Below are 15,766 nucleotides of genomic sequence, written 5' to 3'. Positions count from 1 at the left end.
ACACTACTATAAGATACCCAGACCTTAAATATACACTATTATAAGATATCCAGACTGTAAATATACCCTGTTATAAGATACCCCGACTGTTACTGTAAGAAATTGCAATTTTATAACAAGACACGGAGGCTCATATTGCATATCCCTTTCTTTACTGTTGACAAATAGCAGCAAAGGAAACAAACAGAATGAAAAAAGAATGAACATGTGATAACATAGGCCCCTCCCCCTCAGGTCCCAGTATAACAGGCAGCACTTCCCTTCCATTTCCCTCTTTCTTTGCTGCTCTGACACAAAGATAAGTACATGTCATATTTCTCTTATATACTGTTCATTGATAATTTAATTGATATTTATTTAATTTGTATTTATTTAGTCTTTTATTTCTAAGGTTAGTATTTGTTATACACTAGCCTCAGGGCCCAGACCTCCCCTGCTTATGTAATCTTGTCTGTTTCTTCTGCTCGAGCGCCTCTCTGCGCACTTCTCCTTGTTTCATATTTTCACCGCGTATCTCGCGGGTGCCGCGAATCCCGCGAGATTCCCGGCGACCATTTTCTGACATCCTGTCCCTACCTCTTAGTGTGTCGCTGGTCTGGGCCCTGGTGAGAGCGTTTTTCCTTTGCTTAGTTTGTTTGGGTGACTAACCCATACGTCCTTTATCATGCCTAAACCCAGACTATCTACTGGGTCCGCTCACTCTGGGGAGTCGGATTCCCCAGTAATCAGAACTGAGGCCCCTGTCACCTCAGATATTTCGCCTTCTATGGCGGATGGGACTACCCAACCCGGTGGACCACAGTTTCTAGCGCTACAGCGCTCAGTGACAGACGCCATTATGGCTGCTATGGGGTCTATGTCCTCCACCCTCTCCCACACCATTTCACAAGCCCTCTTGCCCCGTCCTTCAGACGAGCAACTCTCGGGCACCTTGACACCCCAGGGAGAGGTATCTAAAGGGGACTTCAAAAAGGCTGCCCGTAAGTCTAAACACTCCTCTGCCTCCAGAAACACCATGACTGGCGTACCTTCGGTCGCCCCAGAAAGCGTGTCCCATCCACGCAAAAGAGCCTTTCCGCGCCAGGCAGAACGGGCGCGGCTTTGGAAATGTGCTAGAGCACAGATTGAGAGCGACACCGACTCAGAAATCGGGTCAAATGAGGAGGCTATGAACGAGTCAGATACCGACTCTGATGCGGATTCCGCCGATGGCGCTCTCGACCTCCTTTCCTCTGCTCAGGCAGAGATGCCCGGAGGCGAGACAGGGACCAGGAACCCCGCGGCTGCGGGGCCATCCCTCGTGGATCCTTCGGGGGTCCCACTCTTCGACCCGGATGACCTTCATCATCCGAGGTCGGCGGAGTGGCTCCCGGCCGACCACGTTGCCACTTACCTGGAAAATTGGGTCAGAAAACCCTTAAGCAAAGCGGCCCGCAACAAATTGAGGGCGGAGTGTCCTAGGCCTCTGGTGCCCAACAAGGTGTGTGACACCCCAGAGGTTGATCCTAAAATGACCCAGTTCCTCACTAAACTGGGCTGGAACCCCCGTAAAGGACTAGAGTCCGCTTTGAAGTCCTGCCAGGACAAGCACCTGGACATATTCGGGCCTTTGGCCAAATTATTTGACTTGGCGGAAGACGCCAGAGCGGAGAACCGCATGGTCGACCCTGAAGACCTTAGAGGTTGGGTCCAGAGAGCAATTTGTATTGCTGGGAGCGTAAATACCTCCCTATCTATTGAAAGGCGTAAAGCCATATTGTTCAAAATTGAGCCCAAACTAGCCAACCTCGCCCTTACGGAGGCGGGCAAAGACGCCCAAGGACTCCTCTTCGGAGACTCCTTCATTAAAGACTTAGGGCGTTTTGTGGGGGCCTTCACGGCTCTAGACAAGGCCCAGGCCTCCATGAGGCGAGTATTCCAGGGGCGGGTCTCTACCAGGGCCGGCAGAATCAGGAGCCGTCTGTCCGGCCGCAACTATCCCCAATCCCGTGGCACGGGAAGAGGCTCCTTTCAACAATATAACCAATACCAGGAGACCTCCCGCCCCATGTTTTTTTCCATCCCGTGGACGTCAATGGCGATCCAGAGGCCTTCGGGGTAACCCAAACTCCAGACGACCATACGGTGAGTTGCCTTCTACCACACATTTCTTCTCCGGGTTACATAGGGGGCAGACTCCAACATTTTTTCCCAGCCTGGTCACAGATCACTTCAGATCCCTGGGTACTGGCCACTATTCGGGGCTTCCATATAGAACTCACCTGCCACCCTACACACATTCCCCCTCCTCGACCGATCCGCTTTTCCCTCCAGGATCGCGGTCGGATCGACGAAGAACTTTCAACCCTCCAGTTCAAAGGGGCTATCGAACTAGCACCCCCCAGCCCTGCGGGCGTAATAAGCAATATCTTCCTAGTGGAAAAGAAAGGCGGCCAATTGAGGCCAGTCATAAATTTGCGCCCCCTCAATGCCGTAGTCAGGTACCGCCATTTCAAGATGGAGGGTATTCACCTGCTAAGGGATCTCCTCCTCCACGGAGACTGGCTAGCGAAACTAGACCTAAAAGACGCGTACCTGACAGTGCCAATAGCGGAGGCCTCTCGGGACCTCCTACGCTTTTACTGGCGACACGAAACATGGCGATTCACCTGTCTGCCCTTTGGCCTATCCTCAGCCCCGTGGTGTTTCACAAAACTTCTACGGCCCGTTATGGCCTGGCTACGCAGTCGAGGAGTTCGGCTAATCGTCTACCTAGACGATATTCTCCTCATGGCTCAGGAGCGCTCCACCCTCCTCACACATCTACGACTAGCCATAAACCTCCTGTCACGCTTAGGTTTCATAATCAACTGGGAGAAGTCATGCCTGACCCCCGCCACCCGCTTGGAATTCCTAGGATTCCAGGTGGATTCGGGGGCAGCGACGCTGAGTCTCCCGATATCCAAGATTCGATCCATCCGCAAGGAATTACGCAGGGCCCTTATCCGACCCCAGCTCACCTTACGCCAATTGGCACGCCTCATAGGCCTACTGGCCTCTTCAATCCAGGCTGTGTTCCCAGGCCCACTCCACTACCGAGCGCTACAGCGCCTAAAGATCGCTCACCTAAGAGCCGGGGCATCCTACGCAGACCTGGTCTCTCTGGACAACGAGACGAAAGACGAGTTGCGATGGTGGATTCTCAACCTGTCTGCATGGAATGGCAAAGCCATCTTCGGCTTAACGCCGGAATTCACGATCGACTCGGATGCGAGTCTACACGGTTGGGGAGCCCACTGCGAGGGCATCTCAACTGGAGGCCGGTGGTCGGAGTCCGAAGCCCGACTACATATCAATGCCCTGGAACTTCTGGCAGGCTCCTTCGCCATCCGCAGCTTCGCCAAGGACCGTGCCCTATCGTGTATTCGGCTCCGCATGGACAATGTTTCGGCGGTGAGATATGTCAACCACCTGGGTGGTACACAGTCGGCGGTCCTGGCCAGGTTGGCGAAAGACTTTTGGGAATTCTGCCTGGAACGGAACCTGATGGTCTACGCAGAGTACTTACCTGGTCTGCACAACGTCCAAGCGGACTGGGGTTCACGTTATCTTTCAGACACCAGCGACTGGAGATTAGCCAGGAAGGTGTTCTCCAACATATCATCTCTCTGGGGACCATTTACCATAGACCTTTTCGCCTCCCGGCTCAATGCCCAACTCCCACGCTTCTTCAGCTGGAGGCCGGACCCAATGGCGGAGGCAGTGGATGCCTTCCTACAAGATTGGAAGGGAGGCCTCCTCTATGCCTTTCCCCCATTTTCCATGATCCCTCGCTCACTCCTGCAGACCCGCAAACACCGGGCGGAGCTAGTCATGGTCACCCCATTCTGGGAAACGCAGTCTTGGTTTCCCCAAATGCTCGAGATGACGTTGGACTATCCTCGACTCCTGCCGGGTCGCCACGACCTGCTGCAAGACCCGACGGGTCGCTATCATCCCCTCCGGCTGGAGGGCTCTCTCCCACTTCTGGCATGGCGAATCTCCGGGGACCCTGGGAAATCCAAGGAGTTTCGGACGCAACTAGACTCTTATTGGCTGCAGCATGGGCTCCCGGCACTAGACGGGCATATGGGTCAGCTTGGCGAGCTTGGGCTAGCTGGTGCATGGCTCGGAACGAGGATCCCGTTTCGGCCCCTGTAACAACGATCCTGCAGTTCCTGACGTCTCTCTTCGAAGCCGGTAAGGCTTACAGGACCATTAACCTTTACCGTTCCGCTATCTCGGCGATTCACCAAGGCTTCGAGGGCCGCCCCGCGGGACAACACCCTCTAGTGTGCCGACTCGTCAAGGGCTCTAGATTTTCAAGGCCACCCAGGCCCCGCTACTCCACGACCTGGGATGTTTCAGTTGTATTGGCTTTCCTCTCATCCTGGCCCGCTAACGCAGGACTCTCCCTCAAACAGCTGTCGGCCAAATTGGTGTGCCTGCTCTGTCTCATCTCATGCAAGAGAGTCTCGGATGTCAGTGCACTGGACGTCGATGCCAAGTCATACACCCCGGACGGGGTAACTTTTAACATCAGCAGACGCACTAAGACGTCCATCAAAGCGGTATCCTACCCTAGTTTCCCTGCCTCTCCTTCGCTATGCCCAGTGACCTGCCTTCGTGAATACGAATCTCGCACCGAACCACACCGATCTACTGCCTCCCGTCAGTTGTTCTTATCTTTCCGTTCCCCTTTTCACCCAGTTTCCAGCACTACCTTATCACGCTGGGTGAAATGGCTGCTGGCCCAAGCGGGCATTGACACTACAGTGTTCGGCGCCCACTCAGTACGAGGGGCATCGGCCTCTTCTATGATGTCTGCGGGCGCCCGCCTAGAGGACATTATGAGAACAGCTGATTGGTCTAGGGAATCTACCTTCCGAGAATTCTACTTTCGGCCGGCCCCACACACATTCGCTGTAATAATGGATCAGCTTTAAACTTGCAATATGAGCCTCCGTGTCTTGTTATAAAATTGCATGATTTTGCTATTACATGACGAAAAGTCATGATTTTATTAAAGACACGGAGGCGAGTATTGCCCCACCCTTTTGTTATTCTCACGCTGGTAAGTATGTATCTCCCCACCCTAATTACTCATACCACGATACACCACATAGTATAGTTTGGGACGGTAAGTGGGGCCGTCCTTAGACTTGTTGTTTTCAATATTACTGGATATGTTAACATTGATTGTTTTGTGGGATTGTATATACAAGGGTCTTTGTTCTCACTGGTGTAACCTTGTAACTAGTTACAAGTATCGACTTTAACCTGTTGGCTCCTGTCCTTTATATCTCCACAGCTTAATCTGGCAAGACGTCTAGCAAGGATCCAGTTTATTGGTCTCCTCCCGCTGTCCTCCATCGGTCCTATGGATTCTACGGCCACACTTCCCAGTTTGTGATGTTATACCTCCTAGGTTTTTTCTGTTATTACCTTGGGACTTTATTCTCGCATTACTCTAGTTATGGACATTGTTCTTTGGTCGCATCTGCAGAAAGAGGGAAATGGAAGGGAAGTGCTGCCTGTTATACTGGGACCTGAGGGGGAGGGGCCTATGTTATCACATGTTCATTCTTTTTTCATTCTGTTTGTTTCCTTTGCTGCTATTTGTCAACAGTAAAGAAAGGGATATGCAATACTCGCCTCCGTGTCTTTAATAAAATCATGACTTTTCGTCATGTAATAGCAAAATCATGCAATTTGTGAACACAACTTCACTGAATTGTATATTCAGGATATGTAGCAAAAGTAAAATACCAAGGTTTAAATACCACGTTATATGATTTTAGAGTAATTTCCCAAATGTTTTACATTGCTTAACACAATTTCTTAGTGTGATGCGTATGTGTGTTTATAACTTGGAAGCATGCACAGGGTTAGATGATTAGTTCTAAGGTCAGATAATACTGACACAGGAGTAAAATACATCACTAGTGATTTTGCTGGGATCACACTATGCACTGTGTAGTGTGCAATGGATCTCCTAATTCTAAGTGGTACTCAAATTTTTATTTACAAGTACCCTCCGGAAGAGAAGCTGTTTTAACATAATTCTGAATGGAAGGTACTAAAGTAGTGGATAGAAACCAACAGCCCACAGTTTTTAAAATCATGGGCACCGTGATTCTAATAAACAAGCACCACTCTAATTTATCAGAAGGGACTGGATCTTCGAGGAGGAGCACAGCCCTCCCGGCAGGACTTTAGCCAAGGTCTGCATGGTATGCAATCTTTTAGATTGCCATCAATGTGTGCAAGGTATGTTGTGCTGTCTTCCCCTACCTTCATTTTAGTGAGGAGTGCTTTGTGGAGGCAGACAATTTGTTATAAGAATACAGGGTGGTAAACACACACAAAAAAAAAAAAAAAGTGTCAGCAAGCCTTAGTAAGAAAACCTTAAACCTACTGAAAATAAAAAATCCTAAATATTAACATAAGGCTGCACAGAGAAAAGAAGAGAAATGAAGGGTAAGATAATTTGTTATGCCCTACTAAGTTCAAATTAAAGGACCACTATAGTCCCCCAAACCACTTCAGCTCAATGAAGTGGGCTGGGTGCCAGGTCCCCCAGGCTTTAACGCTTCATATGAAAACATAGCAGTTTCAGATGAACTGCTATGTCTACATTGTAGGGTTAATCCAGCCTCGAGTGGCTGTCTTCCCGACAGCCGCTAGAGGCGCTTCTGCAGATCTGAATGCAAAAATTGCATTCGGCGTGCAGAACGTCCATAGGAAAGCATTGAGAAATAAAAATGAATTACTTAAAGGACCACTATAGTGTCAGGAAAACAAACTTTTTTTTCTGACACTATATAACCCTTATGTCCCCCCCCCCCCCCACCCTCAGGGCCCCCCTCCCGCTAGGCTGAAGGGGTTAAGTGGAGCGGAAGGGAGCCCTGAGGGGGGCGGGGACCTAAGGGTTATATAGTGTCAGAAAAAAAGTTTGTTTTCCTGACACTATAGTGGTCCTTTAAGTAATTCATTTTTATTTCTCAATGCTTTCCTATGGACGTTCTGCACGCCGAATGCAATTTTCGCATTCAGATCTGCAGAAGCGCCTCTAGCGGCCTCTAGTGATCCTTTAAGTATTTTTTTTATTTGATATTTGAGCTGTTTAGTATTTAATTACCCAATACGAATATAGCTCCCTTACTTGTAATCCTTAAATATGGCAATCAAACATGAGGATAGCAAATAAAAGAACTGTGTACTAAAGTGCAAAACAAATCTAAATTAGGAAAAGGGCTTTTCGTTTTGATCTTTCAGTTTTTTTTTCTTTTTCTTTATAAGATTAATGCATAATTTTACATCCTTAATATGGCAATTCCAAATAAGGACACCAAATTAGGGAGCTATCTACTATTATCATCACTGTCTTCATTTTTAGCAATATGGATGAATGTGGCCTTTTACTCATTTATGGCAATGGGCACTCATGCAGAAAAAAGGTTGCCGAGCCCTGTGCTAAAGACTATTTAACAAAACCACCACAATGAACAATAAAAACAGTGGTCTCCATGTGTGATTTCTACCAACAACTGTGGCAGTGAATCACTAATCTCTTGCTGGTGTGAAATTAAAGCATTTAGATAAAATCTCAAGGTAACACCAGATGTAATTAACTCATGAAAGTAGAGGCCAGAATTTTTAAAGCAACCCAAGGTGGTGTAAAGGAAAGAGCATGTGGTGAGTGGAAGCACACTAGCTGGTAATTCAGTAACAAGGATTTATGAGGTTCATCCATGGTCAACAGAAAGTAAGGACAATCATTTAGAATTGTACTATATCACTGTGGGTGAGTCCTTGAGTTAGCTAAATTATGCCTTACTGTTCCTTTAATTTTAATTTGTTGCTGTTGTTGTCAGATCACGAGTTTCAAAGAAAATAAAACATAATCCAGGTATATGTATTATACACACTCTCCCTAAAGAGTCTTACCCTTTATGTATTCATTTCTTTTAGTGGATTTTTTTTTTTTATTACAGTCATTTGCCCTCTAGGAAGGAATTGTACAAAAACAACAAAATACATTGCTATATTCAATTTCCAAACATTAGTTTGACTATTATGTAGGTATTAATATGGTTATAACATCATAATATAATAAAGTAGTTATAGGTTTTGGTGTTTACATACCCATATATATGTCTAAGTCTGATGAAAATCAAAAGTTTTCAGGGGGTTACCCTTGGATACCACCAGATTTGTAAACCTGGACCAGAGGTGTAATGCTCTGTAATTAACTACTAAATAGAGGAGTTGGCCTAAAACTATGTTTAAGGCAGGGGCGGACTGAGCACGCTGGCAAATCGGTCATGGACAGAGGGTCGAGGCTCTGGGGGGGCCCGCCCTTGCTGAGGTGCAGTAATGGCTGAGCTGGGGAGTTAAACAATCTCCCCAGCCAGCCTGCACTCAGTAAGGAGCCTGCACAGCCTGCTGCTACAAATTTTCTCCTCCACACTGAGGGACAGCTAAGGGGCCTTTCCAAAGATCCCACTAGGCTGCCCTTCAGCGTGCCTGTCTGTGTGGTTGAAGGAAATCGTCAGAGGCTCCAGGAGCAGAGCCTCTGCTAGCAGATCAGCACAGCCTGTAACCCTGATCAGCTCCTTGTGGCTGGTTCTGCAGGAAGTAACATCATGCCTGCGGAACTGCCCTGATCTGTGTTACAGGCAGCATGTCCAGCATCCACTCCAAGTTAAGAATTCCACCCTACCTGGCCAAAGGTAAGACTCAGGTAAATTATTATTATTATTTTATTTTTTAAACATTCTCCCCCCCCCCCCCCGAAAAGTTAATTTTTTTTTTTACAAAATGTAAGTTTAGTTATAGTTAAAGTTTATTACTGTAGTAGACAATGTTTAGGAATTATAGCGCAGAGGAGGCTTATGACCTGTTAGCGGCTGACTCAGAGGCGACAGACACTGCCTCAGAGAGTGACGCCGGGGACATAGACACTGTGCCAGATACTGCATGACCATCAGGAGAAATCACTTATTCCCCTGATGCTGAACATGGTGCAGATGACAGTGTACACCTTCAGGGTATACGAAGGAAGGGATAGCCACCTTGATCCCCCAGGTTGCCAAGGTATAGTAGGGACAAGTGGGAAAATTGTCTGGGACCTAATCACGTCTTTACTAAACAAGGGATATCACTTGTATATTGATCATTTTTACAATAGTATCCCACTTCTAAAAATGCTGTACTGGATTGAGACCGTGGCCTGTGGCACTATTCGGAAGGGTGGCACGGGTTTTCCAAAGGCTCTGGAAGAAAAAAAAAAAGGGGGGGGGGGTTGAACCAGCAGCTCTCTGCCAGTATGAACTGCTGGTACTAAAGTACTGCCATAGTGAACGCACTCGCAAGGTCGCAGTTCCTGGCAGAGGGGAAATTAAACGGGTGTCAGTCTGCATAACACATTACAATCGGCACATGGGGGGGAGTTGACCTGTCCGATCAACTGATGCAACCGTATTTGATCATGCGAAAGACCAGGGCATGGTACAAAAAAGTGGGCATATATATAAGCAGATGGCAATCCACAATGCCTTTGTTTTATTTAAAAAGGCAAATGCTGACCTGAAATGCACGTTTTTTTCATTTCAGTTTCAGCTCATTTCTGGGCTGCTTGAGTGCCACAGAGGGGGACCATCAGTGAAGCCTAGCAGAAGAATTGAGGCAGGTCACTTCTGCTTCAGGATTCCATCAATCCCCCAGAAAAAGGTGCAGGGTGTGTTACAAGAGGGGTGTAAGAGCGGAGACCAGTTATTACTGCCCTGATTGCCCCTCCCAGCCAGGCCTTGGTTTTAAAATTTTCAACACCAAGGCCGAATAAGTATACCGGCTTTGGGGTGTGATTTTAGTTATGTGGGGGTATCAATATGTATATAGTTTATATATTTTAGTTATTGTAAATATGCTGAGGAAGTTCAGGTCAATGAGGCTTCTAAAATTCTGACTGCTGATTATTTTATTAATTTTATTTTGGTGAATTAGTTAATTGGGGTGGTAGTTAGTGGGATGTTGGGGGGCTTTAATAAGGGTTATAAAAAATTAATTGCCCCGTTGTGGTCTTTTAATAGCCCAATAGCGCGTTTACTCTGTCTGATTGTTTGCTTACCGAATCTTGGCTTTGCCTACCGTTTATCCTGTTACTCCTTTGACCTCTGCTTGTAACTTGACTATTGTTTGCTTGTATAGCCTGGCCATTCTAAGGACCGGTATTACAAGTTTCTCTCTCTCTGGTCTGTTTGTGTGTTTTGGTTCCGGAATCCGTGACAGTGTTACACATGACTTGGTACTACCCCCTGATAATTTTACGCCAAATATTCCCCCTTTCACAGAAAATAGTATGCACTTGTTCAGAATTTAAATTGATTAGCTGCTTATATTTAAAAATAGATGTGACCTTTGAGAGGTAATTTACAATCATGAGCTGCTAAAATGAGACTTAAGCTCAGCCTCTACTTTTGAAAAATATGAAATTGGTGTCTCCAATGTGCCCCTTCAACATCTACATATCATTTAAAAAGGTACACATGGGGGTATTGTTCTACTAAGACGACATAGCTGAGCAACATATTAGGTGTTATACTGCCGTGACACACATAAGGATTGCAAAATATACAGTAACATCTCCAACTGTGTGTCAAAAAGGCAGAAAAATTGCTAATTGTAAAAGTAAAATTATCCTACGCTAATGTTTAAAATGTGCCTTTTGAAATACCCTGGAGTGTCTACTTTTACAAATGGTAGGCCTTTGGGTTTTTTTTTTGAACAGTCAAACTGCTATAATGCCCCAAATTAAAACATGGACCCATCAAATCCGTCTTTAAAAATTCTAAGGTAAATACTGAAATGGACTGGTCTCCTATATGGCACTGTAGCTTCACGAAATAGTGCCAAAGACATTCATTGGGGGTATCGTTTCACTCAGAAGACGTAGCTGAACATAATTTTGGGGCTTTGATCATAGTGGCTTTTATCAAATATACAAAATGCACAACAAAAATGTAATGCGTATGTAAAAACATGCCAAAAAAGATTTTTTACCCCAAATTTTGACATATATTGGTGAAAAAATGAGGGCATGTTAAGACACAATATGCACCATATGAGATACCCTGGAGCGTATACTTTTACAAATGGTAGGCCTTTGGGGTGTTATATCAGTTTGACTGTTCAAAAATAAAAAAAATAAATAAATAAATAAATAAACACAAATTGAAACATGGGCCCATCAAATCAGTGTGTCAAAATTCTACTGTAAGTACTGAAATGGACAGGTTTCCTATATGGCACTGTAGCTTCACGAAATAGAACCAAAGACATACAATGGGGGTATTGTTGTACTCCGCAGATGTAGCTGAACACAAAATAAAGTTTTGTACAGGAATAGCACACACCAACTTTACAAAATGCACATGTGAAGATCGTTGTTATAAGTCTGTGTGTCAAAAACAAAACAAAACAAAATTTTACTTATTTAGCAGAGATTGGCGGTGAAATGGGTACGTAAAACGTGTCAAAATAACTGCAGGTAAATAGCCTGTGATGTCTTCTTTATATAAATATATACTTTTGTGTGGCAATTTAGTTTTCTTTCATGGCTATTAAGCCTACAAGACAAATATACCAAATTCTAAAATCGCTCCACAATAAAAGTTTATTTTACTTCTTGTGTTTTGTGACCTGTAACTACCAAAAAAAAACTTAAAATTATTGACACATTTATTTTGTAAATAAGAACTAAATTAATTTATTTTTAATTACTTTCCTCAACATGTGAAGAAAACCAAGACAAGTATGTTTACAAAGATTATTTTGGTAGATAAAAGCCAAAACAGTCTTCTCGACCTGTATGAGGCGGTCAATAACTCATCAGATAAACCTCTACTGTGTGAAAATTCACTATAAAAGTGCAATGATATCAAAGACCACAAGGCTGTAAGTCTAAATAATTCCTCAAGAAGGTCTGGGCATAGAGAAATAGACTTGAATTTTGAAGGGATATCCAGATCAGATCAGCATAGCACATCCTGCAAGGAGCATTGAATAGTATGGGATCACCAGAACATCAAAGCAACCCACAGTTGCTGGGATCAGGAACAACCTCAAAAGTTTTGTGTTGAGCCAAGAAGTCATCATAATGATCATCGGGAACCCTCCATTTGTCCACTAGAGAAGCAAACAATTGCTGGGTAATTCCCCTAAAATCATCTGGGGGCTGAGAAAATCAGTAACTAGTTGTCCATTCCCAGAGAGAATAACATAATTGTTGATTGATATTGGCCATATAAGTGATATTGTTCAGCCACAGATTTATTGGCATGGCCCAGACTCTGCCGTAAGGCTCGGTTCCAAACGCCCTTACAAGAGTCCAATCTAACTTTGTTACTGCTTAATTTTGTGAATATATCCACTTACTTGTTAAGTTTATATGAACAGTATGTTTCCACCTATATTTTGGGATGACCTCAACCGCTTTCATGTTACTAATTATTGAACCCTGTATACTACTCTGGACTAACACCCTATTGCTATATCCTTACAAATTTGTACATTTGCGATGTTCTTGCTTACCCTCTGTAAAGTGATATTATTGTACTGGATCTTAAAGCATTTAATATCACTCCACAGTTCAAGAACATTGATTAGCAAACCAATCCCCTATTGACATCCAAACTGCATCTCAACACTAATGATCTGGTGTCTGTTGTCCCCACGTACAAGGTGGGTATGGGAAAGGAGAAAAAAGTGTCAGAAAGGGTAGAAATCTCATTGTAGAGACACTAAGATTTTTCTGACTACAGGACAATGCTCTAAATCTGAAATCCTAGGCTACTGGGACATATAAATTAAAATGACAGTCTTGGCCATAAATTCTGTTAAAGAACTATAGTCTGAGAAAGAACAGTTAAAGGTTATTGCATCAGTAGAAACTAGCATAACATCCAGAAACTCCATACAATACACCACAATTGGAGACTGGGAATGGCAAAAGGCAGAGAACGCCAGTGGATAGCTTTAACAGAAAGGTGTCTGTGAGGAAGTCTCTCATGGAGTCTGTATCCAAACTTGAACCCCAAAAAGAGAATATAAAAAGGAAAAATAAGGAATCCTTGGGTAGGTTGACGGAGCAACCATGGTCACAGTAAGATAAGTAAGCCTGTTTTAAGGACTGCTTGCCTAAAGTACAACCTTCTCCGTAAACGCAGTCAAAAGCATGACCTATTCAAAGGGTGTTGTAGGGTACATTTACTCTTTACTTTCAGTCTATGCGTCAGCCTTTAAGAGATTTTAGGGTTAGGTTTGAGAAAAGCTCATTAATGCATACTCTACAGTGCCGGGTCCTTTTATCTACACTTACATGAGGAAACTATCTAGCAGAGGAATAATGGCTTTCTTGGAGAGAGGAAACCGTACTGTCCACATTAAAGACCGACTCCCACACGATTATCTCTTGATGCTAAAAACAGAAAGCATTAAGTGGGCAGAATGCATCTCCCAGGTTTTTTTTATTTTATTTTATTTTTTTAAACTAATGGGAGAATATGGTTTTGTCTTCCAAAAAGCAATGTTGACCATGCAAGTTGCCTGTAAGACCTCATCCAAAGCAGGTGTTTCAGTAAAGGAGACTTTTGAGCATCCAGGACACAAAAATATGCATTACTTCCGAGAGTCCCCATCAGAGTCATATTGGGAGCTCTCCACATAGGGAAGGACTGTTTTGTTGACCCTGTACTGCTGGTGTGGGCAGTGTGGCAATAGTATAGGTTTGGTAAAGCTTGTGTACCAGGGACACATTTGCAGCAGAGATCGTACAAATGCACAGAATGAAATACAAAATAGGGCAGCGTAGAAGCAGCTTCTAGGATGTAAGTTTACAGCAGCACAGTCACACACATTTATATGTTATAATAATGCCTTATGGATTTATTACTTCACCAACAGAAGTGTCCAAGAAAACAGGGGTAGAAGATTTGGAGAACGGGCACATTTTTCCAATAGCAGGCTGGTATGAGATAAGTTAGCATAACTGTAAAGACTGTATTGACACAGGACAACAGCAGAGGCAGCTATGGCTCTGAGGAGGCCCTGGGTTAAAATGGATGCCACTGACTGAAGAAGTGAGGCCAAGGTAAACATGCTGGAACTGGACTGTCATCAGGTCAACTGGCATCAAAACAGCAGACCGTAAAAAATAAAAACAAACCAAAAACTACTGTCATAACAATAAAATATATCATAAGGACATAAAAGCCTGGTCATTAGGCCTGGTAGGGCAAAGCTGGAAACCTAGTTCTCTTCACTAGCCCAGGTCTATGCTTTCTGCACTGACTTTGATAAAGCACTCACAGGGTAGAGAAGACCTTGATCGGAGTAGAAATGAACAACAAAAAAATGAAATTCAACCTTCTCCAAAGCACAATAACTATTACAGTGTGCGGAGTTGGTTATAGTGCCAGGCTTAACTGCAAAATACCCTGGCAACCCTCTCCCCTACTGTAATTAGGCAAACTATAAGTGTTTCAACACCTTAACTAGGGTCTACCAATCCTTCCATCTTTGTGATGGCATTGAGTCACAGAAAGGAGCTGATGGCTGGAAAGAAAACAGTTAAACTGACTATTACTGGGGGAGGAAGGAGAGGGGCATGCTGTAGTGATTATGGTGCTTGGAGTAGTAGGCACTATAATGGCAAAGTGGTTATAATGGGGACAGGCTGTGGATGGTCAGTGATCGTTATTAGTGTTAAACTGCTTGAAAATGGTTTAACGTTTATTGTAGGGACAGCGCCAGGGAACTCATTACACTATAACCAAGGTAATGAAATTAAATTAAATAGTTATAGTGCCTACCATCCCCCGTTAATAATAAATGCGAACTGCGTGCAGAGCCTCCTTGAATACAAAACATAATCCTTTTAAAAAATCAGTTGCATAGTGTTTTAGACCAGGCTATAAACATTAAGTTAATTTATTCTAACTGCTACCAAGCCCACAAACAATGTTCAAGATTTTCACTACAGTAGAATTAGCAGGAACTCTGTTTATGTAACCTGCAGTGCCACCTTGTGGACCCAACGTTAAAAACAAATTACCCAAATGTCTATTCCAGGTGTGCAAAGCAACAAGGGTGCCCTATAACCGCTGGAGATCTACCTCTTTACCACTCCTGGTCCAGACAACGCATATTTGTTGGGTATGGTATGCAAATGTGAAATGTATACCTTCAAATTCTGTTAAAAATATAGATTCTTGATAGAAATGTAGTAAAGCAATTCTACATTTTTATCTTTTGAAAAGAAGTGTGCACATAAAATATTATAAAATTCTTTACCAGACTTGGTTCAAATGGGAATATCTAAAACAATAAAACATAAAACACGAAAACATAGAGTAATATTGTTATGAAAAAGGTAAAATTATTACATGTGACTGGTTAAACTCACATATTGCTGAGTCACTTTAAAAAGCTGACTCAGACTTAAGGCTTTTGTGGAGATGAAAATTCTTCAGCTTTGGACGTCCTGTATCGGTTATGTTGGGTCTGCACTGGGAAATATTTCTTCAAATTACTCCAGAAGGCAAGGTCCAATATAAAATTTCTTTATTGTAAGATAACTTAATTAAAAATAAATCTTTATCCAATACAGGTAAAATGTCCTTAAAAGCAAAATACCACGACGCGTTTCGGCACTCACAGCCTTTCTCAAGTGGTCTACCACAAAAGC

General features: G+C 43.9%; 1 protein-coding gene across 16 annotated transcripts in view; it reads right to left on the bottom strand.

The window, feature by feature from the left end:
* Positions 1-15,766, bottom strand: part of DOCK9 (dedicator of cytokinesis 9) — a 266,617-nt gene that overhangs the window by 41,259 nt on the left and 209,592 nt on the right. The window lies entirely within an intron of this gene.

This window comes from Pelobates fuscus, chromosome 1 (genome assembly GCF_036172605.1).
Source record: "Pelobates fuscus isolate aPelFus1 chromosome 1, aPelFus1.pri, whole genome shotgun sequence".
Taxonomy (NCBI): Eukaryota; Metazoa; Chordata; class Amphibia; order Anura; family Pelobatidae; genus Pelobates; species Pelobates fuscus.
The sequence above is the reverse complement of the archived record's forward strand: the minus strand, read 5'-3'. Positions and strand labels throughout refer to the sequence as shown.